Genomic DNA, 20,459 nt, shown 5'->3' on the forward strand with positions numbered 1-20,459 from the left:
ATAGAGAGGGGGCATCTCTGCCGTGAATGAGAAGGAAAACGACATTTAAGTGCCCACCGTGAGTGTGACTGGGCATTGGGGGCAGAGGGGGGAGCCCTGGTTCATGACTTCTAATTCTTAGAACAAACTTGCTGGGATCCTCTTTTACTAATAAGTAAACCAGACCTCCAGAGGCGATCCCAAGGTCAAATGGCAGGCAGGTGCCCACCTCTGAGCACACGGTGGGTTTTCTAGACCTGAGGCTCTCATTGGAGAACTTGCCTGTCGTGGCACATTTACTAATAGGTGCATGGCCAATGGCATGGGCTCTGGGCGGGTCCTGGGAGAGGACTACTGGCTGGTGGACAACCCAGGGCTGCTGGACACAGACAACAGCCCAGTGCCACTGCCCAGGGAACTTAGAGCCAGCTGGCCTGTGACCTTGGACAAGGTCATTACCCCTTTGGGTCTTGGTTTCCCCACCGGGGACTTCCCTGATCTCCAAGAATAGGCCAAGAAAGTCACAGCTCTGGGGCGACTTCAGGCATTTTTAACAATCTAAGGTGAACCTTACATTTATCCAAGATGTAAACATATCCCATAGCTAAAGAAAATAACTGTGCTGGGGATTTATAAGTCCAGCACGTTGCCACTAATCTCAAGTAGATAGATGTTATGTGCTTTTGACTAACACATAATAGGAAAACAGTGATAAATGCAATTTTCAGGAGACAAATTATTTTAAATGTGGGCTTCTTCAAGGGCAAAAAGAAGAAAAGGGGTTTTTGCAGCAGAGACTGGAGGCCCCAGGACACACTGAGAGCCTGCCCTCAAGGTGGTTGTTGAGAAATCTCTTTCAGCCACATCAGCTGAAACTGCAAAAATGCCACACAGAAGGGGCACTAGAGAGAAGCCTGGCCTGGTCAGCCTGTAGGTCAGAGTCCCAAGGGCAGGAGAAGCCAGTGCCCTCTGAGCACAGACGGCGGGCAGGAATCCAGGGCCTGGGAAGCAGGGTAAAGCCTGGTCTGAACCTGGGCCCCCTTGCATGGCTGTGAGGGCCCCCTCTGCAGATAGTAACCGCTGTGTGCAGTTGTCATGTTGTAGGGACTGAGGACCTGCCCCCTGGGCACAGAGCCTGCCTCAGCGAGAGCTGCTGAGCTGTTAGCAGCAGCCTGGACCATCAGAGCAGCCTTTTAAGTGAGTCCCACGGAAGAACTGAGGATGCCCAAGAGCAGGGCAGCGGGGCCAGAGGACAGGCTGATGGCAGAGACAGGGAGGCAAGAACAGGGCTGTGGGTTGCAGCCTGAGGCCTCCCTCTCCAGGCAGCCCCAGCCAATAGGAGCAGGTGGGGTACTGGAACCAGACGCCCTTAACAGGCAACCTTTGCTCTGAGCCGGCCAACTGCGTGGAGGTCTGAGGCTTCACCTACCCAGTACTGCCCCCTTTATCTTTCACAGGTGTTACAGCGACCCCCCCCCTCCCCGCCAACAAGTCCCTTGTACCTTAACCCTGCTCAGTATGTACTCCCTGGAGGCCCCCACCAGACACAGGTGCCTGTAAAAGAGACCTTACCCTGCCCCCACCCACTTAGAAATGCTGCTTGATCCGGCCCTCCCAGGACTGCACGTCAACTGTGCAGATGACCCTCTGACCTGAAGGCCGTGGGTCTCTGCATCACTGCAGTGCTCCAGGCCCCTGGTAAAGGTGGGACAGGGTCTGTGGGAGGGAAACTCGCAGTAAGTGTGGCCTCAGTGTAACCTCTTGGATAGTCTCCCTCCCACCCCACCTCACACACGCACACACCCACGCACACGCAAGCAAGCATCATTTTTTTCTTCTCACAAATTCTTTTTCAAATATTCTCTGGGATTTTTTTTTTTAAAATCATGCTGTTTCTAAAAATTCACCTGTTCAGACTTGGTATTGCTAATGCATGTGGGGAAAGGCTAGCCCATCCCTCAGGCCCACTGCACCATTCGATTCCCGAGAAATGGGAAAAGGAGTTACTCGGGACTGTTTCTACTGGGATCAGGAAATGCTTCCAGAAAAAAAAAAAAAAAAAAAACCCCAGTGGGTTAGTGCGAAGGGGAGGAGTAGCTCGGGAGCTTTGGGGAGGCTATTAAATGCTCCAGGCATCGAGATGTGGGCACAGGCACAGATCCTGCTTTGATTTGACTGGGGATAAAATATATAAAGTCCAAATACTCAGAATAACAGCACAAGAGTTGTTTCTGGGAAAAAGAAGAGGTGTGGATAAGTGCCCTTAGCCGCACAATGCTTGCTCTGGCCGTGGTGACAAAACTGGCCTGCCCATCACCCGGGCGTTGAACACAGCTCCGTGTCACTTCCTGGAATCGCTGAGGAGAGGGGAACACCCGGGTCTTTCCTTTCAGTTTCAGTTCTCACCTGGCCAGTTTCCAGATGTCATTGTTCACATCGTTACACTAAAAACACCCAGAAATCCTGATCCTGCCATGGCCGGTGTGCCTCAGTTGTTTGAGCATTGTCCCGTGCACCAAAAAGGTTGCTGGTTCAATTCCTGGTCAGAGCACATGCCCGGGGGCACATGCTGATGGTGGATGTTTCTCTCTCTCTCTCTCTCTCTCTCTCTCTCTCTCTCTCCACACACACACACACAAATCAACAAAAATATATTTTTTTTAAAAACAAAACCTGATCCTTTAGCACCAGGATGGGCTGAAGACTGTGAACCTTGTAGTTGCCAAATAAATCCATCCTTCTTCTGCTTTTTCCTCGGGGCTAGTTAGGGCTTGGGTTTTGCCTCGGGACACAGAGTGGTGGGGGTTAGGGGCATGATCATCCCAGGAGGACCCAGGGAGGCAACCAATCAATCAATATGTCTCTCTCACATAGATGTTACGCTCTCTCACTCTCTCCCTCTCTCATACACACACACCCTCCCTTCCACTCTCTCTAAAAATCAGTGGAAAAAAATATCCTTGGGTGAGGGTTAACAAAACAAAAACAACAACAAAAAGTGGTCAAGGCCCTAGCTGGTTTGGCTCAGTGGATAGAGTGTCGGCCTGCCGACCAAAAGGTCCCAGGTTCCATTCCAGACAAGGGCACATACCCGGATTGCAGGCTCGATCCCCAGTAGGGGGCATCCAGGAGGCAGCTGATCAATGATTCTCTCTCATTATTGATGTTTCTATCTCTCTCTCCCTCTCCCTTCCTCTCTGAAATCAATAAAAATATATATATATTTTTTAAAGTGGTCAAAATGATACATTTATGTTATATATGATTAAAACAAATGAATGGGTTTTTAAAAAATGAGTGGCTTTATAAAAGGTCTTGCCTATGGGGCTCGTTGCCTTGATGTGCTTGGCAAGACTGGGATCCCACCATATGAACGGCCAGCTGGTGGATGCGAAGAGTAACACCAGTCACCCATCACCCCGGCCCACCGCCAGCCGCGCGAGTGAGGCCGGTGACGCCAGCTGACTTCAGGTGCTGGCAAACCCAGCCAAAACCAGCAGAAGAACCACTCGGCTGAGCCCACGCCAACTGCCAGCCCCCAGCATAAGAGCTAAATAAATGGTGACTTGAAGCCACGAGGCTCCTGGCGGCTGGTCACACAGCTACAGATAACTGACACCCAGCTAAGGACCCTCTCTGCCACACACCCAGACAGGCCTCAGCACGCCCTCCTTCCAAAATCCATGGGGAGGTTACAACGAACACCTTACGCTTCTGTGAACAGAGAAGCATCTTCGATATTTTATAGCTGTGATGAGCTGTTTCAAACTGCTACAAGCTTTTGTGCTACCTTCGTGTTAATCTGAAAAGAAACGGAGCCAGTGGTGTTCCTTTGTCCTAATTCCAGTGAGAGGCTGCCTGAGTCATGGCGCAGAGAATTGTGATCTTGTGGAAACAGCGCAGGGAGCTTCCCACTGTGCTGTTTCCAGGACCAGCTGAACGAAAGTACCACCATTCTGTTACCGTTTCGCATTAGGAATGATAAAATCGGGGCAGGGTTTCTATTCGCTGTAGAATACTGTGGCCCTAGACTCTGTTCCAGCCCACAGTGCCCCCCCCCCCCCCATTAGCTGTAGACAGAGTCCTGCCTCCCGAGCTGATATTTAGTTTGAGACGCTCGATGACCATGGCTGTCCGTGTACCACCCAGCCAGGAGCTGGGACAAGGAGGTCAACTCAAGATGGCTGCCAGGGCACGTGTCCACTAATCCACACACAAAGTGTCGGACACGAGGATGGCTTGAGTAGCCCAGCTGGGAGCAGATCCCCGTTAATCACAGTCCTTGGTTCTGCTTCAGATAAATTACAGGGCACCTCCCTCTGGCATCTCCCTCCCCTGCCCCTCTGTCCCCTCCTGCTGCCAGCACCCCAACCACAGTTTCTGTCATGGCCACTTGGGTCCCCTTGCCCCTTCCACTGTGGCTGGAGTCTCCGTCCCGAGGTGCAGCTGGCCAGATCCCTCACGCCAGAAGCCTTCGGTGACCCCGTGCCTGGGGCAGGTGAACCCCTCGCCCTGCACCCACCCAGGGACGGGGCTGATCCGCTTCACGCACACTCTTTGGTACGCAGCTGCAGCTTACTGCAAATTACAGAGGGAATAACATTGCGGAGGGGATGTTTAAAATACTCAAGGACCGTTTTCAAGCAATTTAGAAGCGATCTCCTCACAGAAATGGAAATGCTGACTATAAATAATCATGATCTATGTACTAAGATAATCAGCACCATTACACTGGTCTGAGCTGTGTTGGTGTCTGAAACAAGAAGGCCGCAGACAGCAGCCCAGGGGTGAGCTGGCCCCGGTCCCCGCTGACCCGCAGGTTTCGCTAACTCACTCGGGTCCTCTGGGCTCCTCCTGGCACCAGTTTGAGGTCAGAGCTGCTCAGATGCCCTGGGCCATGTTGGTCCCACCTAAGGCCCTTGGGGGTTGAGTTGCATATTCCACCTGGGGCTTTTTCAGGAAGGAAGAGGCCAGCATCCACAGGTTCCAGACCCCCCCATCGAGGGTGTCCCCTGGGCTGGGGCACGGTTCCTGGTGGAGGCGCCTGGTCTCTTGGGAGGCCTCCGAGGGGCCTGCCCCACCTCTTTGGCCCCAGCCGTCCTCGCGGTAACGGGCCCAGCAGCACCTTCACCTCAAGGCCGAGGACAATTCCTGAAGGACATAGTGGCCCAGCCAGGCCCAGCTTTGTGCTCCAGGGGCCAGGCCTGCCTGAGAAGTTCTGGGGCACAGGGGCAGTGGTCTGGCTTAGACAGGGCACCAAGGACACCAAAGGAAAGGTGGTGGCCACCCATGTAGACAGAGGTGAGGTCTCAGGCAGGAGAGAGCTTGGTCCCCTCCCACTGGAGCTGGGAAGTGGGAGCTCTGGGCTGCATGGAGATGCAAGGACAGCGCGGAGCTGAGTCCACGGGGCCAGGCGCCCCCCTCCCCCCCCCCCCCCCCCCCCCGAGGCCCGAGAGTCACCCCGCAGAAGGCCTCCCGGGAGCCTGTTTGCCAAATCACGAAGGAAGGCATCCACGGCGGGTTCTTTTAGAAACGTCCTTGTCTACGCCACCGGCTTCCTATTTTCTTAGCTGCTTCAAGTTGACTCTGTTGTTTTTATTTTTGTTTTAAGTATGTTTTCCTTGATTTCAGAGAGAGGAAGGAAGAGGGAGAGAGAGAGGGAAACAAGCAATAATGAGAGAGAATCATTGATTGGCTGCCTCCTGCACACCCCGCACTGGGGATCGGGCCCCAAACCTGGGCATGTGCCCTGACCGGAATCCAACTGCAACCTCCTGGTTCATAGGTGGACGCTCAACCATTGAGCCACACCGGCCGGCCGGGCAGTTTACTGCTCTGGTTCTCGTGGCCTCGAGGTAAAGGGACAGGGTTACAGATCTGCTTATTGGGTGCTTCTCCGTTTCAGGGATGTCTGGGGCTGGGGGCGAGGTCAGGATATGCAGGGAAGTCACTTCCTGAGATAAGTCACCTTATCTGAGGTCTGAGGGTCCTGGGGCGGCCGTGACAAGGCACCACTGGGCGGCTGAGAGCACGCGAGCCGACCTCACAGTTCTGGAGGCCGACGCCTGGGAGCAGCTTCCTGAGTGGGGTCCAGGAGTGCAGGGCCCTGCTCCTGGGGGGCTCCTTCCTGCCTCTTCGCTTCTGGTGTCTCCCGATGTCCCTGGCTGTGCCTCACCCCATCTCCGCCTCCGTCGCCACGTGGCTGCTCCCTGGTCTGTGCCAGCCCTGGGCCTCCACATGAGGACACAGTCACCGGATCAGGGCCCGCCCTGCCCCAGCGTGACCTCATCCTCCCCAGTTACGTCTGCAGCAGCCTCATTTCCAAACCAGGCCACAGGTCGGAGGCCCGGACTTCACATCTCTTTGGGGACACAATTCAAAGCCTGACACGTCGAGGGGTGGCCTGATCTGGGCCCCACCCCAGGCCTGGCTGGGTTACCCTGGCACAACCTCTGCTCGTAGGCGTCCGCAAACCCGAGGGACCCAGACTCCCAGGGCTGCGGGCCCGAGAGGCAGGGTTACTCACGGCTCCTCTGTTCTAGATTCCCGGCCAAGTGGCTGAAGCAATGCCCAGGAGGGGAGGGGCTGGCAGGGGCCCAGCTTACCAGACCCACCCACAGCTCGCCCAGCAGACACCAAGTGAGCACCCACACGGGCCAGCAGCCTCTCAGGGCAGGTCCTTTTTTTGGAGCTTCCCTGAAAATCGAGGACTCCACATCTGGCCCCCTCCTCTCCCTCCCAGCTGACCTCCCTGCTCTCAGCACCAGGCACTGGCACCAGCCCCACTGGGTGAGAGGCCTCCCTGCGCCCCTCCCCGGCCCTGTGACTCGTGTCCGGCATTCTCAGAGCCATCCACGCCCTTCGAGGCTCTGACCCAGCCTCCTCCCCCCGCCCCCCTTCCTGCCTGAGTGTCAGCTCTCTGAGCGCTGCCTGAGTACTCCTGCCCTCACCCCCAGCGTGGGTTCAAGTCCTCAGGCACAGGTGGTTGAGCAGAGACTGCCAGAAAGCCTCGCCCCGCAACATGGGACTCCGGGCCCCTGGGGGACACAGCATGAGGCTGGATGCACCGTCCTTCCTCAGGAACTGAGAGGCCCTTTGAGCGCCACCCTGAATTTAACTGTGTCACCTTGTTCCTGCAGCCTGTCATAACAAGCGTTTCTTTCAGGCACGCGGAGAGCTACTGGATTGAGGCAGAGTTCTGGTCCTCGGGGAGCAAAACCCCACAGGAGCGCACGCAGGGCAACGGGCAAAATAGGAACGCCAGCTGGACCAATCGCCCCCCAGAGACCATCACGTATGTCAACCGGTGGGTGGTCCCGGACTCTGGGTTAAGCCCGCTGGTATCGCTTCAAACATCATTTGTTATTTGACATTTCAAAAGATTTCCAAGGCATGGAGTTCGTATAAAAAGCAAGTATTCAAAGGACATGTGCCTGGTAATATTGATGGGGGGAAAAGCTCAACCTGCATGACACGTATGTACTCCGGCTACATGCATCTCTACGTCAGCACATACGGGAGATGTGGACAGATGCCCCGAGCGCTTCCAGGCTGGAGGGAGGAGACCGGGGCTGGGGCAGCCTGCTCTGTCACCGCGGGGTCTTCTTGCTCGAGTCCCACTGTATCACAAAGGGTCCAAAGGAACCTCAGATAGAAGCACACCGGCGAGGTTCTGACGGGGGGTGGGGGGTGGGGGGGGGGGCGGGTTTCTGTTCCTGTGGAGGGGGGAGCTACCCCGCCCACCCCCAGCATGTGATGAACTGGCCAACCCCCAAGCTCCCTGCTCTGTCACTGTTCATTAAGTTTTTATAAGGAGAATAAGTTTCTGTACCACTTGGGTAATTAAAAATTATTTTTAAAAGCTGCAGCCTCTTTATTTTATTTTAATATATTTTTATTGATTTCAGAGAGGAAGGGAGATAGAAACATCAATGATGAGAGAGAATCATCTATTGGCTGCCTCCTGCATGCCCCACACTGCAGACCGAGCCCCCAACCCAGGCATGTGCCCTGAATGGGAATTGAACCGTGACCTCCTGATTCATAGGTTGAGCTTAACCACTGAGCCACACTAGCCGGGCCAGCCAACGTGTTCTGGCAGCTAAGGCAGAAGCACCAGCAGCTGCACAGATTTGGGTTTCCATCAACATAAGGGCAATGCATTTATCTAAAGGGAAAAACAGGTCTCTCCTGGAATGAAATCAGCAAGAATTTATCCTGTGGGTCCTTGGAGGAGACAGAAGTGACCCTGGGTCTCAGTCCCGTTTGTAAGATGAGGGGCTGCCCCACACCGAGGACCCCTCCCCACAGTGACTGGGACCATTTTCACCCCCAGGTCCTGCTTGCGCCCTGTGACGGCAGGAGGCTTGGGAACCCCAAGGCCGGAAGGAACAGAGGTGCCTGAGACCCCAGGCCTCTCCCGTGTGAGGCAGGACCAGTCACTAGATGCACCTACAGGGAGCTGGGGCTGCGAGCGCGGGCATGAGCACACCCTCTCACACAGACTCTAAGAGTAGGTCTTATTTCTTAAATATTACTGTCCTGCTCCCATTTTACAGACGAGGAAACTGAGGCTCAGAAGTTGACATAACTTGTCTAAAATCTCAAGGACTGACAAAACCAGGACCATTTGAGCCAAGCCATGTGGCCAGGAATACACCTTCCATAACACACACACTCATCTCTTTCTCCTCCTCCCTTAGGGCTCGGTTACCATGGAGCCGTTGGGGGTTATTCCTCTGGGGGGCCTCTGCCTCTAGGGCACCCCGCAGACTGCAGATTCGGGAAGGCAGGACCTGTCTTGGCCTTGGTCACGGTGTCTACACCAGGGCCAGCTCATGAGAGATTCCCAAGCAACGCCCCTGGATTCAAATCCACAGCAGCGACCTACACCCCGCCCTACACCCTGCGGGGAGAGGAGATCTCCCACACCAGATGGAAGACAGACCAGGGCCTGCTCCAGGGTCTCGACTGCAACGAGGAAGAGCCTGAGCCGCAAATCCATACCCACAGGGAGGGAGAGGGTGGCCGCTGGGGCAGCGCTGACATCTCAGTAGAGGGACCAAGAGGGGCTCTTCCCCACTGGGGTGGGGGTACAGCCACATCTGTCAGCCTTGGGGTCCTGGTGAGAGAGTGGAACAGCCTGCCCCCTTTCTCACCTCACCAATGACAGGCCCCACTGCCCACTGCCAGGAGTGGAGGGGAGATGCAGCAAAAGACACTTTAAAGTTCACAGTTCAGCCAGCCTGCATGGCTCAGTGGTTGAGCATCAACCTATGAACAGGAGGTCATGGTTCAATTCCTGGTCAGGGCACATGCCTGGGTTGCAGGCTTGATCCCCAGTGTGGGGGGCATGTAGGAGGCAACCAATCAATGATTCTCTCTCACCGTTGATGTTTCTATCTCTCCCTCTCCCTTCCTCTCTGAAATCAATAAAATATATTTAAAAAAATAAAATAGTACAAAAGTCAGTGCATTAAGAGGCTCCAGTGTGTGGGACCATCACCACTATCTGGTTCCAGAAACCTTTCATTAAGCAGCCACCCCCTCCTGACCCCCAACCCCTGGCGACCACCCATCTGCTTCCCCTCGTGCAGATCTGCCTGTTCTGGGCATTTCCTAGGAGCGGAACCATGCAGTGTTTGTCCTTTTGAGTCGATATCTTCCCCACAGCACCATGTTTTCAGGGTTTAACAAAGAAAAACGCAGGACACCTAGTTCAGTTGGAATTTCAGATAAACCACAAGCAAATGTTTAGTACAAGTATATCTCAGATATTGCGTGGGACAAACTTATACTGAGAAGTTGCATGGTTTGTCTGAAGTTCCCATTGCTCAGGGAACCCGCTTTTCATCCTTCGACCCTCCCCGTCAGGTCTGTTACCTGCAGACCCCACGATGCCCTGACGCCTCTTGTAAGCACCCGAGCTTCCCTCACCCTGTGGTCAGAGTGCGTCACAAGCAGCACCTGGTCAGGAAACGCCACCTGAAGCCTCCAGCCCAACCTTTTTCCTCCCCACGCCCAACCCCCAGCCCCGAGGCCCCAAGCCCTGAGGGTTCCAGAGCACAGAGGGCAGAGCAGGGGAGCCGCAATCCCGGCTGTGTCCACACGGGGTAGCTATCTGGAGGCAATCACACACACAGGGGAAGGGAGGGGCCTGCACACAATGAGCGCCTGCTGCATGCACTCAGTGAGTCACCTTCAAAACAACCCCAAAAGATAAGCATTATTATTTTAAAGTACCATCTTCACTGTAGCGATGAGAACCTCTGGATAGACTGAATGAAAGAGCTGAAGACCCCTTACTACCTAAGCCAGGTGACACTCCAACCCTGTTTCCCCATCCCTAGGGAGGGATGGTGACAGCCGCCTGGCCCTCTGCAGGTGCCAGGACTCAGAATGTGCGTCCTCCTGACGCCGGGCACGGGCGTGACCTGCTGCTGTTGTTCCTACTTCCACGCTCCAATCGCCCATTTAAACAATAATCTCCAGGACACAACTAAACACACTTACAACGCAAGGGCAAAAGACACGGAACGGGAAAGAACCTGTCTCTGATCACTCAGAAAGCTCGCTGCCTTCAGGGGCGGCTGCAGACAGTCCTCCTTGAACTTGGGACACACCGGACGGATGTGTGGTGGAGAGGGTGACGCTGGCTAACCCAGGTTTCCTCATCACCGGAGGCAGCCCAGTGGCTGGTGCGGACCCCGAGGACGGAGACGCTGGCTGGGAGGTGCGCCAATCTCAGCTCTGAAAGCCAACACCTATAGAAACAGATATTCTGAGTCCCTCTGGAAAGCGGCTTCTAAAGAGGAGTTTGGCCGGGCGGCTACAGACAAGGAGGGAGAGGAAAGACGCTGAGAGCCTGGCACTCAGGAGAGGGTGGGGACGGGGACTGGCCCTTCCTGCCACATCCTCAGGGCCAGTGCTCATCGGAGCAGGGGTCCCCGTGAGGATTGGGCTGTTCCGACGGGTGGACCCCTCCGTCGGATGCTCCTTGCTCAGCCCCCGCAGGCCAGGATGCTCTGTGTCTCGTGATGGACTGGGAAAGGGACCCGAGAGAGACAGAACCTGACGGGGAAGGACCACGTTTCTGAAGGTCTGCCCTCTGCTCAGGGGTCTCCTCGGCCCTCTCAGCAGATCCCAGCGTGTCGTCCAAGACGAAGCAGAGGCCAAGGTCACCGGGGACAGACAGAGTCAGAAGGGCTCAGAGAGCAGTGGATCCCCTAGGCCAGTGGTTCTCAACCTTCCTAATGCCTCGACCCTTTAATACAGTTCCTCATGTTGTGGGGACCCCAATTTCATTGTTACAAATTAAACATAATTAAAGCATCGTGATTAATCACAAAAACAATATGTAATTATATATGTGTTTTCCAATGGTCTTAGGCGACCCCTGTGAAAGGGTCATTGGACCCCAAAGGGGTCGCGACCCACAGGTTGAGAACCGCTGCCCTAGGCCCTTGTGGGTGGGAGACCCAGCCTGGAATCCTTGGGGAACACCCCCTCTCCCCTCACAACCTGGAAGAGGAGAGCCGATCGTGCCTCTGATGACCTGAGGGACCTGGGACACATCCACACCTTCTCTGGGTCACTTTCCCTGTTTGCTTAAAAGGGAGCAGAAATCGGAACTTTGGAGGATCCTAGAAGACCACAAAGACCCCGTGTGAGAGCTAGGCCCTGGGGCTTCTGTTTGGGTCCTAATTGCTTAACCTCCTTATAATTAGGGAGCAATTCTTTTCCTTTGTGTTTGCACCCAGATAAAATTACACAGTGCCACTGATCAGACGCCTCCTGCACACCCCCCACTGGGGACCAAGCCCGCAACCCGGGCATGTGCCTGCTGTCCAGATAGCAGAAGAGTTTATGCCACCCCAACTGCCTAAAACCAGAATAGCCAGATCGGGGTCCCGGCAGGTACTCCTTCAGGAGCCTGAAAGTGGGGAGCTTTCTCAGGCCCACCCGTTCTCAGGCCCACGCACAATACCACCTGTGGGCAGCCTCCTCCCACCTGGTCTGAAGCCGGCAGGCCCCGGAGCATCTCGGGCTGACTGGGCCACGAGTTAGGCATGGGCTTCGGCACCCACGGGATGTCTTCACTTCCCTTCCGAGAGCCCAGGTGAGGTTCTAGAAGCCTGTCCGCTCGCAGTGGAAATCAACACTCTGCCAACGATGGCATGCCCCTGTTCTGACTGGTGCTCTCATCCCCGGAGCCCATCTCGATGCCCACCATGGGGACTGGGGGTTTCTGATGGCCAGAAGCCTGGGGCCACAGCAACTCAGCACGGGTGGAACTGGGGGCCCCATTCACTGGGACCCCTGCCATCACCAGGAGCCCCTGCCGGGGAAATGGGGACACTCCCATGTTGTCTGCTGGGGGTGCCAGGTTCCCCTAACTCCTGCCCGACCCTGTCCAGCTGGGTGTTCCCTGAGCCTCCCTTCTCATCTTGCCCGCCCCCCCCCGCCAACCTCCCCCTCAGCCTCCCCCCCAGCAGCCGCATGCCCTGCAGATGGATCTACATTCCTGGTCTGTACTCCTTCCATGCCCACAGCCAGCACATAGCTGGCTACAAGCTCAGACAACAGTGGACAAATAAATGCGTGATTAAAGCAAAAACGAACAAGTCTATTAAAAAACAGTTGTGACTCTTGAGAACAGTCATGGCTTTTTAAATCAATAATCATGGGTTAATTTAATAATAGAAACTAAAAAACGAAGACCCTCCATGCTTTCCATTGACAGTATTTGAATTTAATGAAATGAAATTTCTGGACTAATTTCAGGGCTGATGGATCCCCACTTTATTCCGGCCTCCTCCTTAACAGCTCTGACAACTTGGGCTAAACAGTAATTCTGCCAAAGCGTGTGTTTGGTCAGAGGGTTTCGGTGAGGCCTCTCTCCTTCACCCTCATACCGTGGCCACAGAGATGTGACCCCAGTGGGAAGCGAGGCCCCAGGCAGGGGGTGCGGGGGGAGGGGGGGAGTGCAGGGGGGCGGGCGGGGGGGAGGCCCCTGAGTCGCTGCTGCAGGTCGCCACCCACCTGGCCCATGTGGCAGGCTCAGACCCACCCTCCAGCAAACACTGCACTGCTCTGTGGGCAACAGGGGCTGCAGCCAGGATTGGGGGGACAGATCAGCCCAGCCCCCACTCTCATGGAGCTTGCATTCTTATGGGGAGGCAAACAAAGCCATAGTTATAATCTGTGGTTAGTGCCATAAACAAAACAAATAGGAGCTAAAAAAACAAACAAACAAAACAGAGCAGGGGAGCCTCCTTCCGAGGGTTCGCCATCACCTGTCCAACATCCATTCCCCCTCCTCCCTGGAGCACAATCTTAGTGTTGGCGCTGCAGCCACAAGCCCCAGCGGCCCTCGCAGTGGGGTTTGCCAACTCCAAGGCAGGGGAGGGGGGGAAGGGGGGAGGGGAGAGATATAAATGACGGCCTGAGACTCTAGTGCCCGGCTGACCAGCAGGCCCTGAGCGACGGATGAACAGATTGCTCTCGCGCACGTTTCTGTGAAAGAGAGGCTAAGGCACGACCTGGCTATCGCCGCCAAGTAGCCCCATTCACCTGTCTCCGTTGGCTTTTATTGTCACAACAGCTTGAACTAAAATTAACTTCTAGATACAATCAGCAGGGTAAGTATCCTTGAGAAATATATGCTTCTACAAGGTCGGGTCTAAAGACTAAACAGAGAGATTCTAGCAAAACACCCCAGGAGATCGGACTTGTTTGGAAAAGTCAAGGTGGGGCTGCCGCCTTCAGCAAGATTCCCCCAGACGCCCGCGACCTTTCGGAGAATCCTCCTTACAGACCTTCCAACCAAGTCCCGTGCTTCCCCACACTCTAGAAAGTTCCTTCACGAGGAACTCGGCTGAGAGTGCACTCCCCCCCTCCATTCTCCTTCCTCCCGCCTGGGATATGGTTATGATGGCTGGAGCTCCAGGGGCCATTTTGTGACGTGAAGTGACCTTCCCAAACAGAGTTGGGGAAGCTCAAGTTTAAACAGCAGGTAAGTCCTAAAGCCAAGCACTGGACTTTTAATGCTAAAACCTGTGTTCCTCACCCTCTCAAACTCTTCCCTCTCACACACACACAGCGAAGACGGCAAACAAGGGAAGCCTTCTCGTGTCAGGGGGGTTCCTGAGGGACGGAGGCCCCTCTGGATGCAGGGAAGGTTCCTGCCCAGGTGCGCTTGGCTCCAGATAGAGAGAGCAGGTACACCAGATGACAGCAATGCCTGTTCTACTGACGGCTCTAAAATCCCATCCTCACTTCTTCTCTGTGGCTGCGAGCAGATAAAATTACACAGTGCCAGCAACTTATAAATAGAAGAAAAATAAGTGAGGAGGAAGGAGCAGATGAAGCTGTAAGCCACCAGGAGACACCAGAGGGTGGAATTTGCTTCGCTGGCTTTTGCTTTGTTTTGTTTTCCGTTTGCCAACCGGGTGGCTGGAATTCTCTGTGTCCGGCATCTGCGGTGTGGTCCCCGGTGAGTCTCGGGCTCCATCCCTCTCTCATGCCAGCTAAACCCGAGGCGAAAACGCAGAGCCTCACGCTCTGGAATCTCACCTGCACTGTGACGTCTGCTGGGGACGCTGAGTCCAGACAGTGAGACACAAATCAGGAGACATCTGGTCGCCTGGATGGTCTGCATCTGGCAGACGCCACATTCCTGTAGAGGAGGCAGGCGGGGCCCACAGAGAGAGGCCCCGGGAAGCTCCTCCCTGAGCGAGAGGGCAGTGGAACACCAGATCCCGCCGACGGCAGCCAAGGGGTGTGCCCTCCCCCCACGTGGCCTCTGTCATCAGCGCTTCATGTGCTCATGCTCCTCAGCAAGCACAGTCGACAGGAAACACTGGCAAAATGAAGAAAAGATTAAAAATAAGAGCCGCCCAACCCATGGGGCTCAGTGGTTGAGCATTGACCTATGAACCAGGAAGTCATGGTTCCATCCCCAGTCAGGGCACATGCCCGGGTTGTGGGCTCAATCCCCGAGGAGGGGGTGTGCAAGAGGCAGCCAATCAATGACTCTCATCATTGATGTTTCTCTCTCTCTCTCCCTCTCCCTTCCTCTCTGAAATCAAAAAACCGTGGCACATCTACACAATCGAATACTACGCTGCTGTAAAAAGGAAGGAACTCCTACCATTTGCAACAGCATGGATGGATGCCGGAAGCTAATTCCAGCAGGTCCGCAGGGCTGAATCAGCTGGGAATGGCTGAGGGCATTTCCCCAAACCTGAAAAGGATGCATAAATTATTGCTTGCTGCCAGTCAGCTGAGGGCATTTCAATCTACATGTTATTGCCTCCTGCTGGCCGAACACCTGAACAGCTGAAGGCAGTTCCCCCAATCTGACAATGGATTCTGTATACTAAACCCTAGCCTTTGATATGCATATCTACCTTGCTTAAGGACAAGTTGTGTTAATAAAAAGCAAGGGGTCCCGAGAGACAAGGGAACTTGATTTCTCTAGCTAAATCTTCTCTGGCTCCCCAAAATACCTCCCAAAATTATGTTTCATCTCTGGACTCTTGATTAATTTACACACAGTGTCTTCTCCAGATTCCTGAACCCCTTCTAGATGCTGGATTAAGACCTCCGGCATTAGATGGACCTGGAGAGCATTATGCTAAGTGAAATAAGCCAGTCAGAGAAAGATAAATACCCCATGATCTCACTCATTTGTGGAATATAATGAACAACACAAACTGATGAACAAAAACAGATCCAGAGACAGAGAAGCATTGATCAGACCGTCAAACCTCAGAGGGAAGGTAGGGGAGGGTGGGGGGGAAGAGGGAGAGATCAACCAAAGGACTTGTATGCATGCACACAAGCCCAACCAATAGACACAGACACTAGAGGGTTGAGGGCACAATTGGGGGGCAGGGAGGGACAATGGGGAGATAAGGACACAAATGAAATACCTTAATCAATAAAGAATAAATAAATAAATGGGGAAAAATTTAAAAATTAAAAAAGCAATAAAAAAATAAAATAAAATAAAAGAGCCAGTGTAGTGTCTCTGGAGCTGCCAGACTTCTCGAATGTGCAAGAAGCACAGCTGCGATCGCTTTGGATGGCGTTGTTCTACAGCCCTGGAGATAGAGGGGACAGCAGATGACATGCTGGGAGCCCGGAAAGGCGAGGCAGTGTCACCCCCGTGGGCTCATCTTCCTGTGAGCACCCCAATCTCTGGCCAGGAGACATCTGGCGGGAGCAAGTCTCCAGCAGTCAGGCCCATGTCCCGGTCTGCATGTTCCTGGGCAGGTGGGAAAGCCAGTGGGGCCGACATCACCGGCACAGGGCATCTGTCCTGGCCTGGCTGCCGCTGTCTTTGTTAAACTTTTTATCTTGAGATAATAGTCAATTCCCACGCAGTTGTAAGAAATAACACAGAGATGGGTTGGGGGTAGGGCGGGCTAGACGAGGTCAATGGGGGAAAATGGGGACATATGTAATACTTTCAACGATAAAGACTTTTTAAAAAGAAATAACACAGAAAGATGCTTGACTCAGTTACCCTAATGGCAACATCTTGCAAAACAGCAGCAGTACAGCCTGGCCGTTGTGGCTCAGTGGTTGAGCATCAACCTATGAATCAGGGAGTCATGGTTCAATTCCCAGTCAAGGTACATGCCCAGGTTGTGGGCTCCATCCCCAGTGGGAGGTACAGGGGAGGCAGCCGATTGATGATTCTCTCTCGTCATTGATGTTTCTATCTCTCTCTCCCTTCCTGAGATATATATATATATATATATATTTATTTATTTATTTATTTTTAAAGAGCCCTTGCCGGTTTGGCTCAGGGGATAGAGTGTCAGCCCACAGATTGAAGGCTCCCGGGTTCAATTCTAGTCAAGAGCATGGACCTGGGTTGCAGGCTCCATCCCTGGCTCAGGTCGGGGCGTGTGCTGGAGGAGATACACCAATCGATGTGTCTCTCTCAAGTCGATGTTTCTCTCTCTGTGTTTCTCCCTCTCCCTTCGCTCTCTCTAGAAATCAATGGGAACATGTGCTTGGGTGAGGATTAACAAACAAACCAACAGCAGAACAGTAGTACCATAAGCCCAGTGTTAACACTGACACGGATGAGACACCGGGCATCCCGTCCCCAGAGGTCCCAGCTGCCCTCCCACAGCTTCGCCCCTCCAACCCCAGCAACCACCAATCTGCCCTCAGGCTCCATAATTTGCATTTTCAGGAAGTTCCCTAAATGGAGTCACACACATAACCTGGAGGATTGGCCTTTTCAGTCCAGCCGGCTGTTGGGTCAACTCTGTCCCTTTTGGTGGCGCATGTCTGGAAAGGCCCATCTGTATTTGGGGGAGTGTCCAGGTCATCGGCGTCGCCTGGGTCGGAGCCACAGCTCTGGTCCCCACCCCCTGCCACCAGGCACAGGACCAGGCTCCAGCCCCCATTGGGGTGGGGAACTGGAGGGCCGGGCTCAGCACAAAACCTTTGTGTTTGTGGGTGCCAGGGGGCTCAGGCTGCTTTTAGGGGCACAGTGTCCAGGGTCAGGGCGGGGACAGTGCAGGCAAGAACTTTCCTGGCTCAGAGCACAGCAGCAGGGGATGCTAGTGGGCCAGGTCTCAGCAAGGTTGGGGTGCTGGCTGCTTCCGGAAACATCTGTGGCCTCCCCATGGCCCTGCACTCCCTGACATCCCTTCAAACTGAATGAGCCAGCTTCTACTGCTGTCAAGTAAGGACCCCTCCTGGTGTACCCACTCCTCCAGAGCTCAGATGGAGTGTCAGGCCCTGCCACCCTGAATGCACCCACACAAGCCCCCAGGGTGGGGGTGAGGTGCCGAGGAGAGAGCACTGAGCCAGGAGTCCACCGGCTGTGAAGAGGGCGTCCTTCCCCCCACCCCACCCCCCATCTCTCAGGTCTCCGTGGCTGTGAGCACATGGCACACCACAACCCATGCCCATCATGGCATCTCTTCTGTTCAGTGAAACCTGGGACTCAGCTGCAAGGCTGTTACTAGAACTGAGAAACGTTCCCACGGAGACAGCATCTCACTGCGGGTTCTCCTCTGGCTCCTCTCAGCTGTCTTTCTCACACTCACACACTCACGCACTCACACACTCACACATTCACATGCTCACTCACACATACTCACACAATGCTCACACACACACTCACATGCTCACACACACATACACAATGCTCACACTCACACTCACATGCTCACATGCACATACACAATGCTCACACACACACTCACATGCTCACACACACATACACAATGCTCACACTCACACTCACATGGTCACATACACATACACAATGCTCACACACACACTCACATGCTCACACACACGTACACACACAATGCTCACACACACACACTCACATGCTCACACACATACACAATGCTCACACTCACATGCTCATGAAGTATGATAGCAATCATCTCAGGTAGAAACTGTAGTTTAACTCTAACCCTGCTGTTTGGTTTCTGTACTTATTTGCTTGTTAAAATAATAGAAAAGTTATTTTGATTTTCTGAATTATATAAATCACCCCATTCGATTGAATACCCTATTGATTGTAATGTGAATATCCCATTGGTTGTGGTCATACTGGTCTTAGAAAGCACATTCTTCTGTATCTGGGAAGGACAGAACAATTATCCCAAGGTCAGAGGGCTCCAGATAACGTGTCCCTGATGACTCAGTGGTCCCAAGACCCGAGGGCTCTAGATAATGTGTTTCTGTCAATTCAGTGATCCGAGACCCAAAACTATAATTTAGATAACATGCTTAAGTGAAACTGCTTCTGCTTCTGTAAACTGCTTTTTTGCAAACCAGGTTCCTCATTCCAAACCTTGGGATATAATCAATACCTTTGTGATCGTTGCCTATAAATCTGGTGTTGGCGCTGGGGAGGGCACTATGAGATCTGGGAGAGCGAAATGCCCCCTCATAGTCCCGGATTTGCAATAAATGTGACTCTTTAATTCGACTTCTTGAGGCGTCCTTGTGTGATTCAAGGGGTACATTACAACACTCACATACTCACACAATACACACACTCACATGCTCACACACATATGCTCCCATGCTCACTCACACTCAAGTGCACACGCACATGCTCACATTTGCACACTCACACATGCACACTCAGGGTCTGAGCTCACCCTCTGGCCCTTTATGCTCCTTGGCTTTGATACTCAAAGATGAACTTGAGGCAGAAAAACAAAACAAAATAAAATAAAATAAAGTCTGTTCTCCGCCTGCTGTTTAACTGCTCAATCTCTGCTGCTTCTGCTTGTCACCGGGACAAGGCATTCATGCGGTTTTGTTTTACTTCACCTCTTAGGAAATAGAACTGATTGACCCACCACTGAAGGGGAGGGGGGGGGCATGCAGGAGGGCATGTGAAGACAGCAGGAGTCATCACCCTTCGCCAGCGGGGTGCGGGTGATTGCAGGGTCCAGCCCCACCCCCACTGCAGGGTCCTCTCTTCTTTTTTTAAAAAAAGGATATATATTTATTGATTTCAGAGAGGAAGGAAGAGGTAGAGAGAGATAGAAACATCAGTGATGAGAGAGAATCATTGATCGGCTGCCTCAGGAACACCCCCTATAGGGGATCGAGCCCACAACCTGGGCATGTGCCCTTGACTAGAATTGAACCCGGGACACTTCAGTCTGCAGGCCTATGCTCTAGCCACTGAGCCAAACCAGCCAGGGCAGGGTCCTCTCTTCTTATCCCTCCCATCTCACTAAGCCCAAGGGTGTGACTGTGTCACCATCAAACTGTGTGTATAAAGGACCAAAACTCTCATGCTAGGGCCAACGCTCTACCCACTGAGCCAAACCAGCTAGGGCTTTAACACAATATTTTACCAAATCGAAACAACAGAAAAACGACAACAAACAAAATGTCAAAATTTTAAATAAATACAAAATCTAGTCCTGAGCTTGCCTACTCGTCTCACTCACCTCTCCCTAACCCCTGCCCAGCCCGTGGGCAGCTTGACCTCTTAAGTGGGGGGAAGAAGGGATCAGGCTCCCCAGGTGGGTCAGGGCTCACCCCCTTTGCTGGGCTTCGTCCCTGAGAAGCCCCACCTTGTTGGGTGGACTGTGGTCTGCACAGAGCTTGGTCACCTGGCTCCTCAGGGCCATGGGGAGGGCAGGTGGGCTCTGGGGCCAGAGCTGCCCCCACCAACCCTCGGGCAGGGACCATCTAGAGAGCAAAGGCAGCTCCATGGACCCACCCCCACAGGGTCAGCCACTGCAGCCGCCTGGGCTGCGGGCAGGGACCATGGCCTTGTGCCCCCTTCTTCCCCAGCAGCATCAGTCACCCCGAACCCAGTTCACTCGGGTAATTGCTGTTCCCAGCACCTTTCCTCGCTCCTTGCTGCTTCCAACTCCATCTGTTCTATTTATAGGTGACTATTTAAGACACAAATTACTCCCTTAACGTGACCTTTACATTTCGAGAGAGCGCTAAAGACAGGCCTG

Source organism: Myotis yumanensis, unplaced genomic scaffold (assembly GCF_028538775.1).
Source record: "Myotis yumanensis isolate MYYU_CA2020_CCGP unplaced genomic scaffold, mMyoYum1.0.hap1 SCAF_2, whole genome shotgun sequence".
NCBI classification, from domain to species: Eukaryota; Metazoa; Chordata; class Mammalia; order Chiroptera; family Vespertilionidae; genus Myotis; species Myotis yumanensis.